Raw genomic sequence first — 10,112 nt, forward strand, 5'->3', positions numbered from 1 at the left:
ACACACACACACACACACATCAACATTTTTCTTCTTTATAATTTCAGTGGTTCAAGAAGATTCCTTTCCTTGTACTGGTTAGTTAGGCAGGGGATGGCTGGATCCAGGAGCTGCTATAGGAATGGTGCATTCAGGGTCTGAAACACAGTTTCATAATGCTGAAAAGCACTAACTATGGAGCCTGATGGTCTGGTGTCACATCCCAGCTCAGCCGCTCTCAAGTTGTATGTCCACAGGCAAAATCTTGCAACCAACCATTTAAGACTTAGCCTCTTCATATACAAAATAGAGATAATAATAGAGCTGGCCTTGAGAAATATTGTGACAATCAAGTGAGAAAATACATACAAGGTGCTTAGCAGAGAAAGCATTCAGGGTATGGAAGCTGTTATTAAGGACATGAAAATCTAGGAAATGATGAGAAGGATCAACATACATTGGGGCCAACTTTGTTTCAAGAGTGAAAGTGGAAGCAAAAAGGGTGAAAACAGTATGACAAAACACCATATCCTGGGCAATGAGTAAACTGAACTTATGACTTTGCCTCAAGTTTGTTGAAAATATTATTTAGTCAAAGGTTTCAGTGTGTGTGTGTGTGTGTGTGTGTGTGTGTGTGTGTGTATGATATTTACTTTTTTCAGACTATTTTTAAATGAAAGTGGTTTCAACTCAGGTCTCTGAAATAATTGGGGGACAGGTATTCCAATTCCTATCTGAGCTCAACTAAGGCCCCAAAGGAGAGAGAAAGTGACATCCCAAAACCCATGCTGGAAGTCACACATTCAGAGCTGTCTCTTCAAGACTGTCTACTTGCCCTGTCCATGTGAGTTTACCACATTCTCACTCTGATATGTGAAACGGGGATTTGTGGCTTTTAGGAAAGGAAAATGGCAGCCCTCAGCATGCTGGAACCTGATATTGGCCATGAAGTTGAGTATAAGCACAGCCAGTGACTTAGCACTGAGCAATAATGCCAGATGAAGGTTCATGTCTCCAAGAGCACTCCAGGCAGAACTGTGTGTTCTCAGCAGATGGATGAGGGGGGCGAATCACAGAGATGCAGGGTGGCCAGAAAGCTGTGTACTCTTTCTGGGTGAGCTTGAAGACCGTCCTTGGATTTCTGTTGGCAGAAAGGAGACCAGGAGCTAAGCCCCTCTCCTGCTGCACCCAACAGAGGGCATGCCAAGGACAGCCATGGTCCCTCACTATCTCGAACAGCAAACAGACCTTCTTCAAGGTGCCACCTTCACTTCTTTCACTGCTTACTAACCAGTCCAGTCATCCCCAAATTTTTCCACTTCTTCATGCACCAAATACAGTGGGAACACCAAATCAGAAATAATGAGAATAATAAATGTAGTAGTTAACTTTCCCTGGATACTTTTTATTTACCAGTCACTGGGCTAAGCATTTGTTACATCTCACTTAAGTTAATCAGCTTGACATCCCTGGGAAATAGGCACTACCATTATCCTCATGTACATCTGAGGAAATGCACTGAATAAAGCTGGGTGACTTATTTAAGGCCACACAGCTAGTAAATGGTGGAGCTAGAACTCAAATGCAGATCTGTTTGCCTCCAAAGCCCCTTGTAGCTCATCACGACCTAGTGTAAATTGGAATGTAGTATCTATTAATGCAAAGCCAAGTTGGAGTTGACCTTGCTAGGGTTTTGTTTTATTAGTTTAAGTTTATTTGTTTGTCTTATAGGAATCCTCTTGGAAAAAAAATATATATATATATGTATATGTGTATGTATTTATATATGTGTGTATATATATAGGCCATATATATATGTATATATATACATATATACACATATGTGTATGTGTATGTGTATACATATGTGTGTATATGTACACATGTACACACACGTATATATATACACACATGTGTGTATGTATATGTATATATAAGCATATGTGTATGTATATATATACATGTATATATATACATAAATTTTTTTGTATACGTTTTATGTATACATTATATATACATTTATGTATACATGTACATATATATGGCCTTGGTCATCTTTCCTCCATGTTTGCGTGTTTGCATACTGAACTAACTCTAAATACAGCATGGTTTCTTAAATAGTATCAGTCTCAACTTCCCAAAACCAGAACCTTATAAATTCAGCACCCAGAAGGTACCCCCTCCTGATCTTTTCACCCTTAATCATGTTGAACAAACCCATCAACCAAATTTAGAAGTTGTCCCTAGGTTTTATCATTGCTTTTCCTGTGGGTGTTTTCTCTTCTTCATGGCTCAGAGGACTGTGTATAGTCTTCCTCTCTTCATTGCCATATAGCTTTACTTTAGTGTATTCGTTCCCCCAAAGCTCAGATTTCTGTTAAAATTGAGAATGTCTCTATAAAAACAAACAAACAAACAAACAAACAAACAAAAAAACCAAAACATGAAGCAGGCTCCAGGTTTTGAGGTGTGAACTATCTGCACAGAGCCCGATGCAGGGCTCGAACTCACGAGCTGTGAAATCATGACCTGAGACAAAGTTGGATGCTTGACCCACTGAGCCATCCAGGAGCCCCCAATTTCATTCTTTTGCATGTTGCTATCTGGTTTTCCCAGCACCATTTGTTGAACTGTCCTATTCCCTTTGAATATTCTTTCTTACTTTGTCGAAGATCAATTGATGATATAGTTGTGGGTTTATTGTGGGTTTTCTATTCAGTTCCATTGATTTATGTATCTGTTTTTGTCCCAGTATCACACTGTTTTGATTACTACAGCTTTGTAGTATAACTTAAAGACCAGAATTGTGATGCCTCCAGCTTTGCTTTTCTTTTTCAAGATTGCTTTGGCTCTTTGGGGTCTTTTGTGGTTCCATACCAATTTTAGGATCCTTTGTTCTACAGATAGTTGCATTTATCTTCACCTATCTTTGCTATCACACCTAAATCAACACTGAGTTCATCAATAAGTCTGGTGAAATTATTGAATTTAAAATTCTAATTATTCTATAAATCCTAATAATTTAAAAAAGTCATTGTCATCTGAACATATGATGACTAATCATTTAAAATGTCCTCCAATAGGGGCGCCTGGGTGGCTCAGTCGGTTAAGCATCCGACTTTGGCTCAGGTCACGATCTCACAGTCTGTGAGTTCGAGCCCCACGTCGGGCTCTGTGCTGACTGCTCAGAGCCTGGAGCCTGCTTCGGATTCTGTCTCCCTCTCTCTCTGCCCCTCCCCTGCTCATGCTCTGTCTCTCTCTGTCTCAAAAATAAATAAAAACATTACCAAAAAATTAAATAAATAAATAAATAAAATAAAATTTCCTCCAAAAAATTTCCTTTAAGAAAACTCAATATACTTTTCAGAAAAGGTGCAAAATGGAAAAGAGTTAAAAGAGGATGTAGTTTTTTATTTACCAAATGATACTTTGCTTTAAAATATTTTTGCATTTACATAGCATGTTACTTCAACATAGCATTTTTGTTTATTTTTTAGAAACTTAATTTATTGATAAAATAAATTAGGATTTTATCCATAAAGTGTAAAAAAAAAAAAAAAAAACCAACTGAGAATGTCCTGCTTTCTTGCAGCATGAGTGGGGCAGGGCAATCTCTGATTCCTTAAAGGAGTTCTAGGCTGTCTGGGGGCTCTGACCTTCATTCATGAGAAAGGAATCATGTACCACCTTCCCACAGAGCAACAGTTCTCAAACCTCAAGTCTAATCAGAATCCCTGGAGACTTATTCAAACACAGAGTGCTGGGCCCCACTCCCAGCACTTCTGATTCAGCAGATTTAGCAAAAGACCCAATAATTTGCATTTCTAAGATCCCAGGTGACAAGGATGCTGCTGGCCCTGGGCCACAGTTTGAGAACCACTGCCACAGAGTCTTAGGGGAGGAATGCTAATAAGTCTTGGGCACTGAATCACTTGTTTTAATTATGAAAAAAACTAATGTTTTAGGTAATTATCTGAGAAATTAAGGAGGACAAAGAAAAGATCTAGAGAGCAGGAAAAATGTTGCTTCATAAAGTTACATTCCCACAAAGGATCATGTACAGGGCTTAGAATTTACATTTTTGGTGAAGATCTCAGCTCCCCTCTACTAAGTGTAGTTGAATGGGTCTATTAGCCAGACTGATGGTTCCTTTCTTGATTCAGGCAAATGTTAGGATTACTTCAGCCACATTGGCCCCTGAAAGGATTGGCAGACCACAAGCTGTCAGTGGTCAATGGGAATTTGCTGTCAGAGTGGGTTGAACCCAGTTGGTTGACTGGGGTATGACAATGCAAGAGGGAGCTATCCACACTCAATGTAATGCTCACATTGAGACTCCACAGGTTGGTTTTTGTTGCATAACATCTAATAATCCTCAAGGCATAAAATTGATGGCCCAGGGAAGTCAAATTTACACATTACAGCAGGCAATTCATTTCCCTTCTGCTTCTCACATGAAAAGCTTTCTTTAACTTTGCAGAATTACTGCAAACAGAAGCGGCATGAGTGATAAATGATGTCATAAATAAAAACCATCATCTCAGCTCCCTTGGACTGGCTGAGAAGTCCCAGGAAGTGGTCTCAATGCTTACTGTCTATTCTGCTCATAGGCAACTGGGATTCATGTAGAGTGACTGTAGGTGAGCAAGCCCTCAGTTCTCCAAGGAGAATAAAATTAATTTTTGCCTTTTTCTTTGCTGTCATTGTCAGGCAAGTAATCTTAAATTCGCATCCTAGGAAAATTCTTCTGCTTTCTCTGGAGTTTTCCTTTTGTATCTTTAAATATCCTTGATGGTGTCCTCCACTGGAGTCTGTGCCCTAGGTCCTGGATCTGTCACCAACTCCCTGTGTCATAATGGGCAGTTTGCTTAACCTCTTGGTGACATAGTGACCTCATCTATAAAGGGAAGGTTTCGTATTGATTCATCTCCAAGTTCCTTCCAGTTCTAATAGCCAATAACTCTTAGTCATCTCTTTCCTTCCCCTTGTCACTAAAAGTAAGCATCCTTTCCTACATTCTCATCCCTTTTCAGGATACTCTCTGTCCCCTTCCACCCTAGCCCCAGTCCCTTTTCACATCATCTGTTAGCATGAGATGCTTCCCTCTTGCTAAGTCATAGATGTCATTCAGCCACAGACTGTGTTCCTACCTAAATGCCCCCCAGGGAAGCAACTCCTTATGTCTACTTAATTTCAAACATAGTTTTCAAACGATACATTTAGTGGCAATGAAAATGGTTTGTATTTATAAGCCACACTTGGATATTATACCTCTACTGGCTCCAAATGAGAAGGGGAGGAGAATAAGAGATTTAGAACTGGATGAGAATTTGCAAGAACTGACATGTCACGCTGAAAAGAACCTAGGTGTTTGTCCTGGTCCCAACCCTTTAAGCCAGGCTATTGTGAGGCCCTCAGCCCTTAGCCCACCACCCCAGTGTCCCTGGACCTGCCTCCCCAAACAGGGAGCCACATATGACACCTGGGTTTGAAGGCAGCCACCTAGGACCTTTACCACAGCTCCCACACTTGCTTGTTTCCAGCCAGCTTTTATCCCAGTTCTTCTTGCTCCCAACTCAGAACTACTTACTTACCTACAAAAATCCAAGCTGGACCCTATCTCCATGGTGTTTACACATGCTCTCCCCAGCATCTGGCCCTTCCTTTTTCCCTAATAAATGTTGTCTTACCATACCCTCTTACTTACCAGCATCCTAAGTGCCTTAAATAAAAATGTCCTGTACTTGGGGTGCCTGGGTGGCTCATTCAGTTAAGCATCCAACTCTTGGTTTCAGCTCAGGTCATAATCTCACTGTTCATGAGATCAAGCCCCACATCAGGCTCTGCACTGGCAATGCAGAACATGTTTGGGATTCTCTCTCCCTCTCTCTCTGCACCTCCCCCCCCCCGGCTCGCTCTCTCTGTCTCTCTCTCTCTCAAAATTAATTAATTAAAAAAATGTCCTGTACTTGTCTCAGGCCTGAAGCTTGAGACCATATGGCACATGAACTAAATTATCAATATGCCAAACAGCCAATTCACTGAAGTCAAATAACCAAAAAGCCACTCCACCAAACAATACAGTAGGCCAAATATGAATTCTCTGCTAAATATTTTTGTTTACCAAAATACTTGATTGAGGTATTTGAACTGTTTGTAAAGTATGCTACAATTATCTTAAAACCTGTGAAGATTTCTGCTTTTTTTAAGTTTAGTCTGCTTATGAATTTAGTTACTGATTATCATAAACTTTTATGAATATCAAGTGTAGTCATAGGAAGACTAAATTATCTTTTGCCTTCTCTCTCAAAGGTGGGAAAAAATATGGTGCAAGCTCTTAAAGAACCCATTTCTTCCCAGACCAGAGGACTAGGAGGATATATTTTTAGATAACAACAATGATGGCATGTAGATGGGATTATGGGTGACTTTTAGTGTCACCTCCATATTTTTCTATATTTTCTTCAAGGAGTATATATCACCTCTATAATCAGAAAAAATTACAGTAAATGTTAGTAAAAATTAATAAAGCCTATATACTGACTTCAAAGAATTCATATTCATGTAGAGGAATATGACACATATGTATTATATAGATACACTTTTGAGGAACTTTAGAATATATGAAGAGTCCTACTTTGGGAAATGTGAGGGAAAGGCTTTGGGATGAGCTATTTGCTGAGGCTGTGCCCTCTGGCAGGTTTTTGAGAGAACATTTTGCAGATGTTGCAAGTAAAGCCTTAGTCCTCATCCCCCAACCCCTTGGCCCACAGGGAGGAAGGTTTGCTTGGGTAATCTGATCCTGATCTTTTGTGATACCATTTTTGATTACAGAAGAGACCCTGGAGGGCTTGGAGCACCACTGAGGATTAAGTTAAGGAAACTTCCTTGGAACTGCAAAGAGGTTCTGACATTCCTTCAAAGCCTAGAACCTCCAGCTCAAACCTAATTTGGAAAAAAGAATATTTTTATTTTGAATTAACCCAATGAAGTTTAGGGGAAGAAATACACAGTTACTGCTTGGGTTACAAAATCATTCCCAGGAGTCTTGGTTTCAGATTCAAGGACAAAATGAGGCTGGGTACGAATTCATTAACTTTGTTTTGGATGGAATGTGAGTCTTTGGGGCTTCTCCGGACACGAAGGCAGGTCAGGTGAGGCCATGAGTGTGCTGATTAATGTGTTTCACCCACACTTCCTTGGCATGTGCCCACAGGAGGCTGAGGTCAGCATACATTCCCAAGCCAGTTAGCAGAAGCAAGGGAGCAGAAATCTTCCAATGCTCTCTGTCCCCAGTGAGAATCAAACCAGGAAGACTAGTGTTACAATTAACTTGCAGACAGAACTCCAGTAGAACCAGAAAAGCTTGAAATGGGGAGGAAAACCAAAGCAAGGTTGAGTTTAGTCAGATCAGTATGAGAGTCTGCACTCTGGTGCTTCTGGTATCTCCTTAAATGCTTCCAAGGAGGGGTGAATTCATCCTTACATATCAGGTATCCTGATAATGTTAGTGTAACCTATGACTGCGTTTGCCCTAGTCCATCTTAGTTTATACCTATTGTCATGACTTAAATATGAACACTGCCTCCTTTCATTTTCAAAAGTGTCCCAATTTAGACAAAATAGTTGATGGTCCCTTTGTGATAATAAATCACGTTCACAGCTAACAATTACTAAGAGCTGATCATGTGCCAGGCATTCATGAGCTTGGTGCTATTGACATTATCATTATCATCATCATCACTATTATCACCAAGCCAAATTTACATGCATCCTAAGAGGCAAAATCAAGATGCAAAAACAGGCATTTGTATTCAGATTCAGCGTACTAAGTAATTCCTCCTGCACCCCTAAAGTGTGCTACCTCTGGGCTTCCATTTCATGCACTCAGGAAAAAAAAGATTCCTATCTCTTTACAGATCTCCCACACCTTCCCACTGATTTTCTCATAAGTAATCAGTTGAAAGGAGGAGACTGATATTCTGAGGGTCTTATTATATCCCAGGTGTCATGTCACAAGAGGGCCACTATCTTTTCTATTTGACAGATCAAGATCTAGGCTTGGGGCACCTGGGTGGCTCCATCGGTTGAGTGTCTGACTCTTGATTTCAGCTCAGGTCATGATCTCATGGTCATGGGATCGAGCCCCACATTGGTCTCTATGCTGACTGTGGAGTTTGCTTGAGTTTCTTCCCTCTCCATCAACCCCCCCCCCAGTCCCCCCACACTTGCATGCACTCTCTCTTAAAAAATAAATAAATAAAAGAACTAGGCTTTAGGAGCTCAACTAATTCATCCAAGATCATGCTGACAGCAGGTTATGGAGCTAAGATTCACACCTGAGTTGATCTGATTTCAATACCTGCCTTCCCATTAGACCATATTGCCTACCAAACTACATTCAATTTCTGTAACCCTTTGCAAATCAGAAAAAGTGGAGTAGCAATTCTCCCTAAATGCTATCACTGTAAGACTGTTAACTGAGGTCAAGAAGGAAGCAACCTTTTCCACAAGTTGGTTAAATTGACTCCTATATCTAAACAGCCATTCTCCCAGCTCAGGAAGACCTGTGACATCCATCTGCAAACACATGCCCCATTCGTGAGTGTTTATCTGAAATACTCCTGGACCACAGTATCTGAGCAACTTATAGTGTTTAGGCCTCATCCTTCCCTTGGCATGGACCTATTGCTCATTTACCAATTAAAGATAACAGTCAGATGTAAATAACTGGTATTCATTCATTCATTCATTCAGTGAATAGTGCATTAATGCTAACAGTAATAATTTAAAAGCATTTAATTTAAATACAGTTATCCACTCATCCAAATGATTATGCATGAAATTATTCATTCATTTACTGGACACTTACTGCACGTCAGACACTCTTCTAGAAACCGGGGCAACAGCTGTGAACAAAGAGGACAAAGCCCTGTTTTCATGGAGCTTATGTTTTCCTCCATGATATAATAACAGACAATGATAGTGATATGAAAGAAACCCTAAGGAATGTAGAGTGGTGGCAAGGGAGTGGGTGCAAATTTACATAGGAAAGCCAGAGAGGCCCTTTCTGAGCAGAGACCAGAATGAAGTATGGGCATGAGCCATGTAAAGAAATGCAGAAAATTGTTTCAGGCAGAGAGCAGAGCAACTGTTCTTACATAGTACTGCCAGATCCCTATGCTGAAAACTTTGCATGCATTATCTCATTTAATCCTCACAAAAGCCCTGAAGGGAATGTGCCATTATTTTTTCATTTTCTGCCAGCCGTCTGAACATTGAAGTGACTTGCTTACCTGCACACCATTTTTTCTCTTTTTTTAAACATTTATTTATTTATTTTGAGAGAGAGAGAGCGAGCGAGCAGAGGAGGGGCAGAGAGAGGGGGAGAGAGAGAGAATCCCAAGCAGGCTCTGCACGGTCAGTCCAGAGCCTGATGTGGGGTCATGAGATCATGACCTGAGCTGAAATCAAGAGTCAGACACTTAACCAACCGAGCCCCTCAGGCACCCTAAGTGCACGCCATTTTTAAGTGCAGGAGCCATGAGTTAAATCCAGGCCTCCTAGCTCCCAGACAACATCCCCATTGGAACTACTGAGCAGCTGAGTGCCTCACCCAGCCTGCAACACTCCCCTGCACTTTTAACACAAGACTGAGAGAATGACTGATCCCTAAGAAACATCTGCAAAGTATCCTCCGTCTGATTCTGCATCAGATTTTGGTCTTTGTAATGCTTTGACTACAGAAGAGACCCAAGAGGGTTTGCAGCACTAGCAATGAGCAAGTTAAGAATGTTCATGGGTCCATGAGGATGGGGGCTTTAAATTTTGTCTCCTTCTATATAGATGCTGGAGAGGATGTGGAGAAACAGGAACCCTCTTGCACTGTTGGTGGGAATGCAAATTGGTGCAGCCGCTCTGGAAAGCAGTGTGGAGGTTCCTCAGAAAATTAAAAATAGACCTACCCTATGACCCAGCAATAGCACTGCTAGGAATTTATCCAAGGGATACAGGAGTACTGATGCATAGGGGCACCTGTACCCCAATGTTTATAGCGGCACTCTCAACAATAGCCAAATTATGGAAAGAGCCTAAATGTCCATCAGTTGATGGACATTTAGGCTCTTTCCATA

This window comes from Panthera uncia, chromosome C2 (genome assembly GCF_023721935.1).
Source record: "Panthera uncia isolate 11264 chromosome C2, Puncia_PCG_1.0, whole genome shotgun sequence".
NCBI classification, from domain to species: domain Eukaryota; kingdom Metazoa; phylum Chordata; class Mammalia; order Carnivora; family Felidae; genus Panthera; species Panthera uncia.